The following is a 16,999-nucleotide window of genomic DNA, read 5'->3' as shown; positions in this document are numbered from 1 at the left end:
AAAAGTACACACAATTAAAGTAAATTTATTGCCATCTCTTAAGTTAGAACATATATTCTCTTCACCACATATCTCATCTCTTAGCTAAAAACAAAATCCAGAATCCTCGTCATTCATCCCTTATCAGCAAAAGTCCACTAAGGGTTGTCACATATAACTAATTATATCTAATAAATATAAATATTATATATTTATATGTATTAGATATATTTAGTTATATATATCTAAATTAGATATCTAAATTAGATATATTTAGTTATATATATCTAAATAAATATAACTAATAATTACCTATCTTAACCTTGATCAAATAAGCTACCCTTGTATTCCATCCTATACTTTTAAAGATCTTAATTCTTAATCCCTTCAAACAGAGTCCCACAGCTTGACTTCTTGTCATCTTTTTTTTTATCCTTACCCAAAAAATCTTTCAGAACTTTAGCAAGTCTCTTTTGTACATCCAGTAAGACAATGACAATTTCCCATGGGAGGAATTCTTCCAAAAGTTTAAAAGTGTAATTCAAAGTCCATCTGAGCCCTTAATCAATTGTTGTAAAAAAAACAAGGTGAAAGATCTCCTGTGCAAGCACCAAGTCATGTCTGACCCTTTGGAGGGACACCACTTTCGCGACATTTTCACGGTTTGCCATTGCCTTCCCCAGTCGTCACCTTCCCCAGCAAGCTGGGTATTCGTTTTACCAACCTCGGAAGGAGAGAAGGCTGAGTCGACCTGGGCTGGCTACCCGAGAATCCAGCTTCCGTTGGGATTGAACTCCAGTCGTGGGGAGAGTTTCGGCTGCAATACTGCCACCTACCACTCTGCGCCACACGAGGCTGTTAATCAATTAATTAATCAATTGTTAAACTTTCTAAAATCCATATTCTAAGTACCCTTTTGCTGTTTAATGCAAAAAATATTTTTCAAAAGCTTTTACAATCATATTTAAATATTCTTTCTCTACAGAGAAGGCGATTCACCTAGCAAATGCAGTATAACTTGCTGTTCTTAAGGGTCTTAATCCTTCTAAAGCAACAGGAAAAATGGAAATCCAAAGTGATTATGAAGTGAGGCTCAGTCAAGCTTAACACTCTTAAAAAAGGGTGTGTTGACGACTGTGAGCAAAGATGGTTCCTCCCTTGACTCCCAGCTGCTCAATCCATAAGCAAACTGCAAAACCACAATTCTGAGGTTTACTCATGAGGAGTGGCTGTGCAGAGTCATGTGGGCTATCTCAAGATCTCTCCTTATTTTGGGGAGAGACTGGCAGCCCAGATCCTGCATCCAGTTGCGGATTCCATCATAATGCCATCCTGTTACAGAAAAGGGATCTCTAGGTTGCCATGGCTCTCAACCGGAAGTCACAGCATGTGTATGTGTGAAAGGGCTTTTACCCCTGCATACTTTGGCTGATTCGTGCCTTAGATATGGTTTTTAGCATTTAAATCAAAATTGGAACCATGTTTAGAAGCAGGCTTGCAGACTATGGCTTGGATAACTATGGTTAAAATTAACAACAGTATAGATGCAATGGTTATTATCTGTGAAGCTGAAAAGGGAGAAGGGGATGCTTGAGCAAGAAGAGAGGAGGATGAGATCATTAACCTATCAAATAGCCTGAACTGGTTAATCATAGTTGTATTAATAAATACATACAGTTGGCCTATACTGTAGGCTATCACTTTCACATTTCTCTACCTTTTGAAATTTCATCAAAAGTAGAGGGCACTAATTTTTCCAATAAACTTCCTACATTACAGAAACACAAAAGTGGGGTAATGAGATGATGATGATGATGATGATGATGATATCAGATAATATCAGATATTTTGGATTATTAAGAATAATAGTTATATAACACTTTTCCTCAGTGAGAAAAAATTCCATACACTTTGTAAAGCTTATGACAGCCTGGTAGGTTTTATTATCACTGCATTACATACAAGAAAGCTTACCTAGGATCACCCTAAAAGTTCATGGCTAAGGTGAGATTTAATAAAAAGATTTCCCAGCTGACGGCTTACCCTCTTGGCCCCTGAAGTACAGTGGTCAGCAAAGATTAGGGAAGCACAGTTTTTCTCTAGGAAAATATGGACAATTGCTGGAGGTGGAGCATGCTCCTTCCCTCCATCAAACAAGTTCGTGGTTGTTCCAGGAAATAATCTACCTCCTCAGATTAGGTCAATGCAATAAAGGACATTCAAACATTTCTATCAGTTGCTGGCGCTGAAAATCTTTTTTTTTTAAATAAAATTTATTAAAAGCTTTACAAAGAACATAAAAACTAACACAAACTAATAAGGAAGGAAGGAAGGAAGGAAGGAAGGAAGGAAGGAAGGAAGGAAGGAAGGAAGGAAGGAAGGAAGGAAGGAAGGAAGGAAGGAAGGAAGGAAGGAAGGAAGGAAGGAAGGAAGGGTGCAAAAAGAGAGAACAAAAAGAAATAGAAAGAAGAAGCTTCTGATTTTTTTCTGCAGCAAATGTAAATACAATTACAAAATTAACTCTTACCCTCTGATTACGCTGGTGCTGAAAATCAGAAGAGTAATCAGCTATCTTTTTTCAAGCCCTCATCCCCTCCACCATCTGAGATATTGCTCAGGAGGAATTAATTGGGAATCCCACCTCTCTCCACAGTATAAATAACTGGATTTGTAGCCTGACCCAGCCAAGTTGTATTGTTATGATATACTGGTGATAATGGGAACGTGTGATATTTGGTGCTCACACTGATAAAAAGTCTAGCAGCAGTTTCCAAAACAATCAACGTGTGCCAACTGCTGCACCTTCAAAAAGATGGCAAGCCTCCTCCCTTTACATCAAGGGAGTATCAGAAACTAACCAGAATCTATAATCTTAAATTATCTATGTATAGATTTCTCATTAAAAGTAGAGTACTTGCTGGAGTCCTTATGCTGTAACTCTTTTCAGTCAATATTAATAACCAGAGTTTGGACAGGCTTGTTCTTTAGATTAATTTTTTTCTGGTCCAGGTAGCTATAAGTCTGACAAGTTTAGTTTAATTTACTCTTCATCTGAGAAAAGGTCATATCTCAGGGGCACAGCATATCTGTCAACCCTTTGAGGTTGGCCTGGTTAGGAAACAGACACCATAAGAACTTCTGGAACTCTATTTTATTGTTATAGAGTATCAGAACAGAATCTTGGAGGCCTGACAGAGTTTCTCTCTCCGTTCTCTTCTACCAAAGAGTCTCAAGGTGGGGTGATCTTAAGTTTCTTCCTCATTGATTTCCATCTTTCATGCTAAGCTGATGTTTTCATAATGGCTGCTGCATACCTTTTTCAAGGCTCTCTACAATACTCTTCTACAATATCTTTTTTGTACAAAGCCATTTCTGAAATTCTGAGAATTACTGATTGTGTAGGTCAAGGACAGGCAGTATGGTGCCACGGGAACCGTTATATTCATGAACATTTCTCTGGGTACTTACCAGATTTCCTTTCCCACCTGACTAATTATTTTAGAGTCTTTTAATTTATAATGAGGAATGGAATGCTGGCATGTTGCAGAACATACTGCTAGTCTCCAACATCACCTTTGTTTTTTGTTTTGTCAAGTATCCATATAGACTCCACACGTGGCCTATAATCATTCTTTAAAACTACACATGATGGCTAGATGCAGCCAAGCACTTTGCAAGCTGACAAGTTTGCTTTCTGGAAATGCTCAGGATGTTACCACTGAAGATTGTGGGAGGACAAAGTACTTGCTCCACAAGAATACACTCCTAAATTCAATCCCTGTTGTGAGAGAACTGGAAAAATTCTTGCCTCAGACAGGGAATGCATCAGCATGAAAAAGTAGGCTTGTCTGACTCTGTAGTAACAGCTTTGGATATAGGTTCCTGTGCTGATTTCCTGGGGGAAGGGGAAGGGAGGTAGTAGTTTTGATATTGCAAGACATGTTGGAAGTTGATTTTGACCAATGGCATTTCCATTGAAGAAACCGTGATAATGACTTATTGCACCCTTTACTTAGGTACAATGATAATAATAATCTGACCTGCTGACTGAGTTGTAAAGATGCCTTGGCCACATCTATGCAACTACTATGCTATGGACTTAGTTGGTACTTGAATGGGAGACCACTAGGGACCACAGCATTAAGCTAAACTTGGAGACTGGAAAAAAAATCTGGAAGAAATCAATACCAGACTGTTTGTACATTGTTGCCAATAAAATTAAACATCCAAATGAATTTTGTGCGTTGCTGATCACATTTTAAAATGTATAGCAAGACTACTGAGTTTTGTAGAATAGATTATGACTTAAGGAAAATAGAAAATAAAACATCTACATGGTTTCTCATTTTTTTAGATTCTCATTAAAATATTTTTGTGACATGCTTGAATTAATGAAAAAAATTCCTTTGACCCATTTCAGAAACCGTTATATCTGAAATTCTTATATTATTTCACAGAATTTGGAAGACTTAGTTGTAAGATGCTAAAAAAACGATCCCCAAATAAGTCCTAATGAGGTCAGAAAGACATCCAGGTTCATACAAAATGCTGAACCTTGATTTGTTTAATCATGGTTTGTTGAATAAGTCAAAACTGGCTGGACTCAAACAGTCTACTAAGCAAAAGCCAACAGAACACATCATGGCTTAGTGCAATGTGTGAATCCAGTCAATGTATGCATTAAATTATGTCTGCCTCTAAGGAACAGGTTTTAAATTGCTAAGACATACCTTTGAGTCAGGCTGCTCTGAGTTTCAGCTTTCATGACTTCAGGGCAAGAGAATAACCTAGAAATACTGAGCTATTTCTCATGCTGCATTTTTAGTCATAGTCCTTAAAAATGTCTTTTATAAGACATGATCTGTGAGGTATGTGCTGTAGGGAATGCCTGAGAAGCTGTGGTTCCATGTACTGTGTTCTCAAATACAGAGGGATATGTGTGATGATCTTTGAATATAGTGTCAGCCTTCACAGGGGTACAGGTAGTCCTTGCTTAACAACCATTCATTTAGCAACCATTCAAAGTTGCAACAATGCTGAACAAGGGGGATTTACCACCAGCCCTCAAAGCTATGGTGGTCGCAGTGCCCCACAGTCATGTGATCGTGATTCAGGCGCTTGGTGACTGGTCCACATTTACAACCGTCACAGTGTCTCATGGTCACTTGATCGCCATTTCAGACCTTCCCTGCTGGCTTCCCACAAGCAGAATCAATAGGGAAGCCAGCAGGAATTCGCAAGTCACATGAGGTCCTCACTTAATGATCACATGGGATTTGCTTAACAATGGCAACCAGAAGTGCTGTGGCTGCCATCATAAGTCAGCACAGTCACATGATTTTTTGATTTGCAGTTAGTAAGTGAAGACTACCTGTAACAGATTTCAACGCCCATATTTTTTAGGCTAAAAATTAAGCTGAGATGGGGACTATAATAAAGACATAGACAAACAAATACAAAAGCTTAGTGATGATGCATGTGCTTGCATTTGAAAGAACCCTATTCTGGTCCCAGGCATTTCCAGGTACAGCTGGGAAAAATATTCCCCCCATATACAGTACATTTTCAGAAATATTTATTCCTTCATGCTTTGTATTTTGGACGCAACGAAGTCTCATTCTGAAGACCACAAAGTACAGAAGTATGCTTTTAGAAAGAGAGAGAGAGAAAGATAGAAAAGATACAATTTCTTTCTTTGCAGAAGTGATGAGAGGTATTTCAGCAGGCAGCCTTGATATGACATGTGTTGTGACATGCTCTGGGCATAAGAAGAAAAGAAGATACTGGAGCAGAAAATTGTCTGCATTTCCAGAAAAAGAGATCAAAGGTTGGTTTATTGAAAGGAAAAAAAAAGGAGTTTTTCATGAGCCTCTTCTGACAAATACAATAGAAATTGCAACATGTTGCCTGGGGATGATGGGAATTGGACAGTAGGCCTGAGCAAGGTGACCTAGATTCACTTCCACAAAGCAAAGAGGCAACGTTATTTATTTCCATAAAGCATTTTGCCTTCTTTCAAAACTTCTCCCTCTCTTGTCCCTGTCAGCTTCCAAGTTTGAAGACCTTCTTTATGATCTGTGCAGAAGCCTCCTAGGGTTTGGCATTGGCATGCTGCAGAAGACAGAGCAGGGCATCCTCTGCATCTCGACAGGAGTTTTGGAGGAGGTGAGCAGCACATCCTGTGCAATGCTTGCCAAGGTTTTGGCATATAGTCTGGAGGAGGGGAGTTCGGGTCATCCACAGCTCTTGAAGTATTTCCATTGGTTCACTGAGGAACTTGAAGGAAGTGCTTTGCTCAAACCTTTGTCAAAGCGAAGCACCCCTTCAAAGATTTACACAGACCTGTTGTCTGTGCTTATAGGAAAATCATATTGTATGGAGTGAACATATTTACAGGGCAAATGGATACTTTTCTTGCTGAAAACAATTAAACCCCATCCTGTCCTCATTATAAATTTAGTATTCATGTCCCTAATCCATTTCTGTTGCAGAATCCAAATGTGCAAATGATCGTATTATCTAATAAACCGCTATATAATCTCTCCACACTTTTAGCTTGTATAACCCTTCCTACAATGACAACAGGGACGCATGTCTGCACATTTTAAATTCCATCATTTTGATTTATTTGCTTCACTTCTGGCATGACCTTTTGTTTCATTTTCCAGTTGTCAAATGTCTTATTCTCTCTCTTTTCTTTTTTGTTCATTTTTAAAAAATTCTTGTTGATTCTGTTGATAGAGAGGCTTGGAGTAATTTTGCCTGAAAGACTGAGGTTTGTGAGAAGAACTTCTCTCTGGCCTGTCACAGGTTGGATGAAAAGGCCTCCTAGGCCAGATTAAGCCTGTGGGCTGACGCTTTTCTTTGCCTAGTCTAACTTTCCTATTGCTTTCTGCTTCAGATAACAATTTTATTGCTGTGCAGTGCAATGTTTCTTGTCAGAAATCTCTCCTGTGAGAAACAGTGAGGAGAAATTAAAAAAAAAAATTCTCCCAGTTTTCCCATTATTTTCACTAGTTTCTTATAGGAGTGAGTTATAAATAAATAAGAATGCGCTTCCTTTTCTTACTCCCCATTCCTTTGAGAAACGGAAATATTTCTAAAATAAAAAAGTATACATTTGTAACACAGAAGTATACAGTTTCACAAAGAAAGGTGAGCGTGCACAAATCACTGCAATATCAATTGCTCATTTAGGTTTGGATCTTGGGGCTACTATCTGGGCCCCGTAGTGGAACATGGGAACTCCCCTCCCCCCCCGTAACATATCTCAAACGATGGTGAATGGCTCAGCAGGTAAGAAGATGGGTTGCTAGACAATTGGTGTGCCTAAACAGCCTCCAGAAGAGCCAATCAGAAACAGAGCTGAAGGCCAGCCATTCTATTCAGATGGCTCCTCCCACAGGCATCTGAAGCACTGAAACAAGCCAAGGTTGATCAGGTAACAGTTGTACTTAGAACAGCCAAATTTCTATGCAGATTTTGTCCCCCAGCTGAGTGGTAAGTGTTTGTGCTGAAAGGTGGGGTGAGTGTTGTATCACTTATCCTCTTTGTTGTGGGGGTCTTTTCCTTTATTATCGTGTTGTTCAATTGCCATGACTAAACCCATTTAAGAGTTTGGAAATTCTTGAAGATTCTAAGCAGGGCATTTGAGGGAATGGTCAAAAAAGTCAAGATGTAGCCATTGATCCCATAGTTGTGCCCATCTTAAATTTTTTGATTCCTGTCTTTAAGGTAACATCACTGGATGTAATGTGGGGAAGACAGAGGATAGCACAGACACTTGGTTAACATAGTAGGCACAAAGGAACACATTGACTTTTATTAAATAATTAAAATGGGTTTTAAATCAGGTTTACTTATTTCTACAAATTATCTATATCCTGTCCATACTAGCTTACCATGGTCCTAAAATTATTCATAACCTTATTTTCATATAGCCTTGGACTCTGAACCTCCCTCAGACCAGTTCTTCCACTGGACTTTCTCCCCTCCCAGGATCCAGTTAAAAACTGGATCCTTAAAAAAAAAAAAAAAAAGTGAAATTGACAAGATTCCCGATAGTTTCTCTTTCTAGCTCAAGGACCAGAAAGAGCTGTAAAACTGTGGCTTTCACCCCTCACCCACCCCCAGTGGATGTGGCATCCAGGAAGGTGTCAAGCAAAAGGGGGAGTTAACAGCTGAGGTCCATACCAAGGGCTTACCAATGGAAACTATATTTCCTTGAAGACCTGCCCATAGAAATGAAAGTAGGTACTTACTTTCTTGGGAAGGGGAGAGAAACAGCAGAATAACCGCCGTGATAATGGTTATTCAGAGAGAACACTTAGCCAGTATCATTGAATTGATATCTGGACAGCGATTTTTTTAAGATGGGATCATTTCTAGCTGGCTTCAGCATGGGAGCAAGCACTTCTGGCTGCCATATGGAAGAGCTCTTAGCTTGGACTTAGCAAAGAACTTTGTGGTGCAGAAGTGACACAATTCTCTATGGTAAAGTAAACAAATAACATCAATTGGTCTCAACAAAGGACTTTGTGTTGCTTTGAAGCATCCTCCTTATGTCTCTGTCACTTGTAAAAGCAGAAAGGGGTTCTGGGCAGATGATGCACCTGCTCAGAAGCCTCTTTCAGCTTTCATGAATGAAAGAGTTGCTGGAAAACACTGAGAGGAGCTGCAAGGCAATACTCTCTTCTCAGCTTTTATAACCATTTTCAGGATCAACTCATTCAGATTGCTCCATATGCAACAAAATCAAACATCAACATCCGTAGCTTCTAGAATCCTTGCTAAGGCAAAGATAGGGAGCCTTTCTGTCTTTTCACTCTGTTCGTGATTACCCAGACCACAACTACAAGGCGATTTTTTTTTTTAAAGAGAAAAAGTAGCCAGCAATTTATGATTGTTTTTTTCAGGATTTCTGTAAGTCAGACTAAGTATTATGAACTCAGAAGCAGACTGATGGACTGAAGATGGACAATGATCATTTACCTTTAAATGGTGGCCAAATTGACTGTTTTCCCTTTAGTTTGAAAACATTTATTTCCAAAATATTGGGTTATATGCAGGCCAGCTAGATGAGGTTCTGGGAAAAAATATCCCTAAAGGACACTCTAATCTGTCAGAAAGCTCTGAGAGGATTAATCAGCCAGTTTGATTCTGCTCTGTGGAGTGTTGAATGGCTGGAACTAATCATCCAGCTGATTTCCTAGAACGCTTTCACAGAATGCTGCAGGGTGATGCTATGCTGGTATATTCTGGAAGTATAAAGAATCTAGTAGGACTGTGCAGAGATCTAGATGTGAAAGGAATAATATGATTCAGAGCACTCATGGGTACACCTGTAGCACTTCTCAGGAACATCTTAAATCAGCTGCCTTTTTTTCCTGGGCTCCTATGGCTGCTATCACATAAGCCCAGGAAAAGATGTGTTTGGTATAAGGCATTCCCACATCTTAAAAAGTAAGTTGGAACAATTACTTGTTTATGGTTTATGTTACCTCTTACAATCTTTTCTAAACTGTGATGGCAAGTAACCTTAAGAGAAAGAAAAGGAATAGAAATAAATGTGGAAGCCAGAATAAGGATAACAGCAAAAAAGGTCACATCTTCAAACAGAAACAGATCAGGGAACTGCAGTCTCTTAGGATAAAGGGAAGTGATCCCGTGAATCTTTGGTATTTCAATTAAACACAATTGTATTAGGTAGCATTTGTTCTATTATCCATGCTGCTTAAGAAAGTTAAAAAGTATGTACAGACTATTGAATAATTGTTTCCTACTCTCAGATGATCATAGACTCTTGTTTGGCTTTGACTCTACTTATGGCTTTAATATATCCTCGAACTAAGGCTTTGAAAAGAAGGAAAGAGCAGTCTGCTGGGCAGGTGATGTCTATTTGCATGTGAAATATGGAGAGTGCAATTAAATAAGAGAGGGGTCTATTATCATCCAGGTCTTGGTGAGTTCTAGATCGAATATTGTGGGGCTACCCTAAAAGACGATCCAAATACCACTTCTGGTTCAGATACATTGGACGTTGCATCTTGTCTAGACTGACATGAGTTTATTAAATCCATTTTAAAACAACTTTGCTGCTTTATTTGATTTGATACGATTTCATGTGTCGAGTTTAACCTTTAGAAAATTATTTGATTGATTGTTTGATTGATTGTGAAACCTAGCATGCTGTTATCTCCTCTAGCTGGTAGAAGTTCTCCAGGTCCTCAGGCAGACGTTTTCTCCCATCATTTTCCACATAAGTTGCTTAACTTATGAAGATAGCAGAAACTAAACTTGAGACCTTTTGCAGATAAAACATGTGGTCAGGCTTTAATGCCCCAAAATATTTAGATGGTGACTCTTCTGTGGAATGTTTCTACTCACATGTGTGCCTCCAAACTCAGCATGTACTGATTATCAGTACGCAGTATACTCATGCATTTGATAGAGGCACTCACTGTCAATATGGCTGGACCTCCGCCAGCATGAGTGGTGTTGTGGCTTAGCTGGATGGTAGCAGGAACTGGCACAATAGCAAGCAATGATGCTAAGTGAAGTTCCTGTGCTGTCAACAGACTGTGTCCCCCACCTTCCTCTAGTCCAAGACTTTTCATTTCAATTAATGTTAGAGAAAAATACATCCAAGCAGAGAAGCCCTTTAGGACATGAAGAGAATTTCCTCTGTATGTCTTTATGGGATTGACAATATGCTGCTTCGCAGCTTTATCAGTGTGGATTTGGGGGCAGGAAAACACTGAATTATTACAAAACACCCAAAGCTTTATTAAACTCTTCATTTTCTTCTATTATATGAAAAAACGTACCAATAATTTTGAGAGCAATATAAAAATAGCTGAAGTCATATTGTCATATGAAATGAATAATTGTGAATTCTCCTCCTATCCTCTTGAAAGTCTTATTCCTTTTGCGGATGGATAGATGACTGCCCTTTCTATCCCTGGAATAAAATATTAGGGGTGAAACTCTGCATTCTAACAGTATCAAACAGAAACCAATGCATTCCAAATGTTGACAATTAACAAAGACTAGTCTATTTCAACCCAGTGAGAACAAACTTGTGGTGAAGATGAAGATTTGTTGCAAACAGGAACAAATGATAAGATTCATTCCACAGCTAATGACAGTGAAGCATTTTCAGCAGGAACATTTTGATGCTTTCAGCAATTAGGTAATCCTTGGAGCCCTAGCAAAATTAAATGTTTTAGTAGTGAGGCCAACAGAAGAGATAAGCCGGCACAAGATCGCCTGTATTCCGTGACAGTGTCGTGCATTTTATTTAGCTGGCACAGACATCTTAATGACACGGACTCTGCTCCCACCATTTCACCCTCCCTATGTCAGGGATAGTGAGGTGGTGGAACCAGCAAATGCAGACTTGCAGTTCCAAGTATATGCTGCTAGAACACCACTACTGTACTGGGATACAGTCTCAACACCGAGTTTACCATAGCCGTACTATGCTGGTGCTACTGGTGTGAATTGTAATGAGAAGCAGAGAATGTATGGCCAGGTCCAAGCAGGAGGACAACAAACAGCAAAAGAAAAATATTCTGAACGCAGTACATGGTCAGGAGACAACTATGTTTCAGAAAACCAAACTACCTTCTTCAGGTAGGATTCTTGCATTCTAAAAGCAAATACAAATATATAAAACAACACATATTTTAGTCAACTTGAACTCAAAATCAAAAAGGGACTTTCCTTTTTTTCAGCGCTATCATGACACAATATGAATGGAACTGGGGGTACATTGTAGGTTATCAGTTTTGGACTTCAATTCCCATCAGCTCTAAGCAGAATAGCCACAAACAAGGAATTGTAGGTATTGCCCAAAAGATCAGGCGGGAACGAGGTTGCCTATTCTTGCTTTAGAGCAATACATTTCAGGCATTCTTTCCTTGGCACCCACCCATTTAAAGTGCATGAAAGCTTTAAATCTTCCAACCTCAAAAGACTGAAAAGGCAAAACCACAAAAATCTCCAAAGGAGCAAAAATTACTGCCCTGCTCCAAGCTGCTGGAGGAACAAAAATAACCTTAACCTCACTTGGCACAAAATAAACATAAATTGTTTGTACCTTCCATCCATATTCATTCTCCATATTATGTGTATTAGTGTAACACATACATACATACATACAAAAATCCCAGGGGTAAGTGAAAAGTTATCAAGCCACTTGGAATACGTGGTGAGGCAGAAGTTCCTACAAATGCAAAAATGGATTGCCACAGAGTCTTAGAATTTCAGGGGAAGGAGAGTAGTTTTACTGTGGTTTTGGATATATAACAACTTAGTCACAAATAAATCGGCTGAGTTGTTGAACTTGACTAATGACGTAGAATCACAGAGGTCTGGAGTTACTTCAGAGTGATGCAGAATCCTCTTACAGAAGTGTTCCATATCACAATTTGGGCCTCCAGAACCAGCTAGACCTTCAGCAGCAGAAAATCATGCTCTTTTTAGCAAAAGAGAAACATTTTCACAAAATCCATGATCAAACCAATTCATCAAGAACATTTAGGCCATTCTGACATATCTTCAAATTCTTCTGTTATTAATGGAGTAGCTAACAGAGGGGCTATAGCTTTTCAAAAGCAAAACGATTACAAGATAGAAGTCATCAAACAATTTTCTGACACTTCATGTTACATCTTCCGGATTGTAGAACCCACTAAGGAAATAATAAGCATTAGTGTGATATAATGATGTAATGGTGAACTTGGACTAGGGAGATCCAGGTTCATGTTTACCCTTACTCAGGCCAGTGTCTCGTATTCCAACCTACCTCAGGATTACTGATATTGGAGAGAAATGAAGAGAGAACCTCAAGTAACCTGACCTTAGCTCCTCAAGAAAAAGTGGGATAGAAATCTAATAAACAAATAAATAAAATATTAACATATTTACAAGGTATTTGATGGAATATGTTTCAGAACATGAATATTTTTGGTATTTTATCACAATAATCCCAGGATTCCCAAGATTCACAATGACATAACCCTCCCACAGATTTTTAGAAAAATCAATCTAGAACTTGTGGGATTCCACCCAGCCACCCACCTCACATTCCAGGCATGATTTCCTATATAAAAGACAATACTACTGTTCTTTCCAGGCTCCAAAAGATCGCAGTAAAGGAACATGATGTATCAGCCAATTTATAGAACAACATTCCACACAGCCAGTGATTGCCAAGTACAGAATATATTAAATAATTGCCTGGAAAGAATGGCTGTCACATAGTTTATAGTGGCTTTGGCAGAAATGTCTTTATGTTAAAAGTACTAGAGATGTTGGCAGAATAAAGTCATACTAATGGGAAGTCCAATGGTCCAAAGAGGACAAAGCTATACTGTGAAACTTCATATTAATGGACTAATTCAGAGGAATGGGTGTGCATTATCCCTGAAGAGTACCTCATCACAGTGATACAAATGACGCAAATGATGTCATTTACATCATTTACATCATTTATGTAATGTCAGCCCATGAAGCAGATGATGTAATTGATGTTGACACAGTATATGTTTGTAGAAGGAGCCCAGTGGTCATTTGAATTCCTCCCCCCCACCCCCAGTGAATTAATAATTTCATTGAACAGATGCAGTTTGACATCTGCCTTTGTCTCTATCTCTATTTCTATGAAAAATTAATTTTCTAAGTATTATGTTATTAAAGGACAGAAATTCATACCTTTCATATGATAGTTCTCCCTCTAAACAGGAAAGATACAGTGGACTCTGTGGTGAATTTTTAATGTTAGGATATCAAGATGAAGACGTCACTGGAGCTGGGACAAAACTAAATCTGAATTTATTTAAATTTATTGAAAGTTAATTGAAATGAGCAAAAGTCTCATTTCTGCTGAGTACAACGATCGATACTGATGGGAAATGTGACTAATTATTATCGGATATTGGTGATCCATTGACATGAATCACCAGTAGTCACATTCAGTTCTCTTGGAAATATTTGTATGCCTATGAGATCTCTGTTACCATGGTTTGTAATAGAAGATTAATAATCTTTGGAGTGTTTATAGAAATGTATGTGTTTGTAAAGTTCAGCATTTTTATCCTAAATTATTTTACACCATGGCTTTATATGATATATAGATTAAAATTCAATTATTAAAAGTGGCATTTTTATTTCCTGCCCAATCCTAAACCCAATAAAATCATTAGTTTTATTCATGGGAGAGTTACACAGATCAGTTTATTGTTTTAGGGGATTGCAGCACTGCACATTTTAATCTTTCAGCTTTAAACACTCAGTTTCATGTGCTAATTGCCAGAACAATGTCTCCTAGCAGTTTTGTGTGCCTGTTCCTCTACTGGACTTAGTATGTCTGTTCTTGGACTTTCTCCTGCTGACCAGGTTCAGCTTTGCCCTGGGTAGGACATAGCACATATGTTATGCTGTTGCTAAAAAGCTCTCTCATTTGTTTCCACCAGCTATGCCTGGAAAAGTTGGAGGGGGGAACCAATTTTAAAGGATGGACAGGAATACATGGAGTTGACCCTGGAGACAAGAAAGAAACAAGCAAGCAAGCTATTAAAGGAGGACTTGCAGAAAGATTACACAGTCCTGAGAAACAGAGAAGTATCAGAAAGAAACTCAAATAACCTTGCCTTGATACTGTTTAGTATAAGATGGGGCAAGAAGAAACTTGGATGAGCTTTCAAGATTCTGTTATTTTATCTTATGACAATCAAGATTGTTCTTGTTTCTTGACCTGGCCTATCTTGAAGGGCTGACACTCCCAAAATGAAAGAGACCAAAAATTGTGTCCTCATCTATATGAAATGAGCACTACTTCAAAATGGAAAACTTAAGCATCAAAAAATACAGTTTCATTCTTGGAGTGATGCCTCAAATTGCAGATACAACATACAGTCCCAAAGAGATCCAAGTGGAAAAAAAGAAACAAAACAACAAAGGAAAGGAATGAGAGAGAAAATAGCAGAATAATGAACTGAAGTGATTAGAAAAAGACAATCTCAGTTGAGGAAAAATGTGATTCAGTGTTTTCATCCCCAATCCATATAGATTTTCTTTTCTGATAGAATTATTTTATTCATTCATCTGATACAGCGCAAACCACTTAAATATCTCTCCTAAATACAATCTACCCCAAATTCCCTACACAGTGCAGAAATACAAATTCAACATCTCTGACATTTTGCCTTCAACATGTACTATTTTTTCTGTAACATACTTAGTTAAGGTTAAGCAGAGCCTTTATAAATGTAAAATTCTTTTTTCCCTTTCATACACATCCGGATTCTGCTAGTTCAGATCCCTCCATGCTTCAAATTAATCTTCAGTAGCCAAACAAGAGATGTACAAAGGCCATACTTCCATTACAATTCACTAACATGATCTATACCCTTCAGATGCATTGCCTTGAAACTAAAGGGAATAAAGCAAATGTATTCACTTTGCAAATGCATTTCTTTTTGTTCATCAGTTCTATTACACAGCATGTGCAGTAAATATTCATAGAAGGCTCTTACTCATTTGGAAAGAATATCACTCTCAACATAGACTAATTTGGGCACAGCTATTGTTAGCCGAATAGATTTCAGTGCTGGTAGTTGAAATGCTGGTCCTTGGCTTCTTGGTGGTACTTGAGCATTTTTCACCACCTCTCCCAATTGTGTCCTCTTTATCTGTTATGAACTCGAAGCCTCTTATTTTGATTCCAACACAATTCTGCTTCTGTTTGGTTCTGCCCAATAGTCCTTGGTGGGCAATTGCTTGTGCACCTGTTGTGTGGAACCCTTAAGTTCTCTGGTCTTGTGGTGCTATTGTTCAACTGATATATGCAGCCTCTGGGAGAAATTATTATATGCCACATCAAAAGTATATTTCTGGCCCTCAGAGTTATGATTTCTTAGGGGTTTCACTTCCCAACCCTAACTTTTTCAGGCTTCCTGAAATTAGATCTATGTTTATCAACCTTCCATGGTAGAATAGAGGGAAGGGTGACAAAGGACATCAGACTTTCCAGCCACTTTGGTAGTGGAAAATGTCAGATTATAACTATAGTTCTGATTAGGAGTAAACGCTATTTCTACCACTAAACCCAATTCTGTTGTTACTGGAAGTGAGAATGGATTTGTCAAGAACCAATCTTGCCAGACTAATCTTATCTCTAATTTGATAAGTGATGTAGATATAGTGTAGCTTGACTTCAAAAAAGCATTAGTTTAACAAACTGGGCAGTGAGGTGCTGCATGGATCAGTCATGGCACCTTCAATATGTTCATTAATTAATGATTTAGATGACAAGATGGAGGGAATTCATTTCAAATTTACAAATGATACAAAACTGAGTGGGAGAGCTGATACTGTAGAAGAAAGAACATCTAATACAATCTTGATGGATTGGAGAAATGAATAGAATGAAATTTAACTGGGACAAGTTATGCATTTAAGAAACAACAATCAAATACACAATTACAGTTTGAAGAATACTTGACTGAATAATGATACTTATGAAAAAGGTCTTGGAATAATAATTGACTCTAAACTGAATGTGGACAGCGGAATGATATGGCTGCAAAAAAGGCAAATGCAACTTTAGGCTGCATCAGCAGAAGTGTAAATCATCAGTGGAAGTATAACTTACTTATTTTGCTTTGTCAGATGCTCCCTAGAGTACAGATCTGGGTACCACACTTGAAAGATTTTAAACACTGGAACAAAGTAAGAGAATGACAATGTGGATGATCAGGGAACTAGAAAATAAGTCCTATGAAGAAAGAAGGAGCTGGGCATATTTAACCTCGAGAAAAGATGACTGATGGGAGATATGATACTCTCATTGGATTGCTAAAACAACCTCTGAAAGGATGTCAAGGCTTTGGAGACAATGCTTTGTCTCTGATTCCTGAGAGTAAGAGACATGAAATAATGAATTTAAGTTACAGGAAGTCAAATTCTGATTATTAGAAAAAAAACTTCTTAACAGTAAAAGCAGTTCAACAACGGA

Source organism: Candoia aspera, chromosome 4, assembly GCF_035149785.1.
Source record: "Candoia aspera isolate rCanAsp1 chromosome 4, rCanAsp1.hap2, whole genome shotgun sequence".
Taxonomy (NCBI): domain Eukaryota; kingdom Metazoa; phylum Chordata; class Lepidosauria; order Squamata; family Boidae; genus Candoia; species Candoia aspera.
This window is presented reverse-complemented; position numbering follows the sequence as displayed.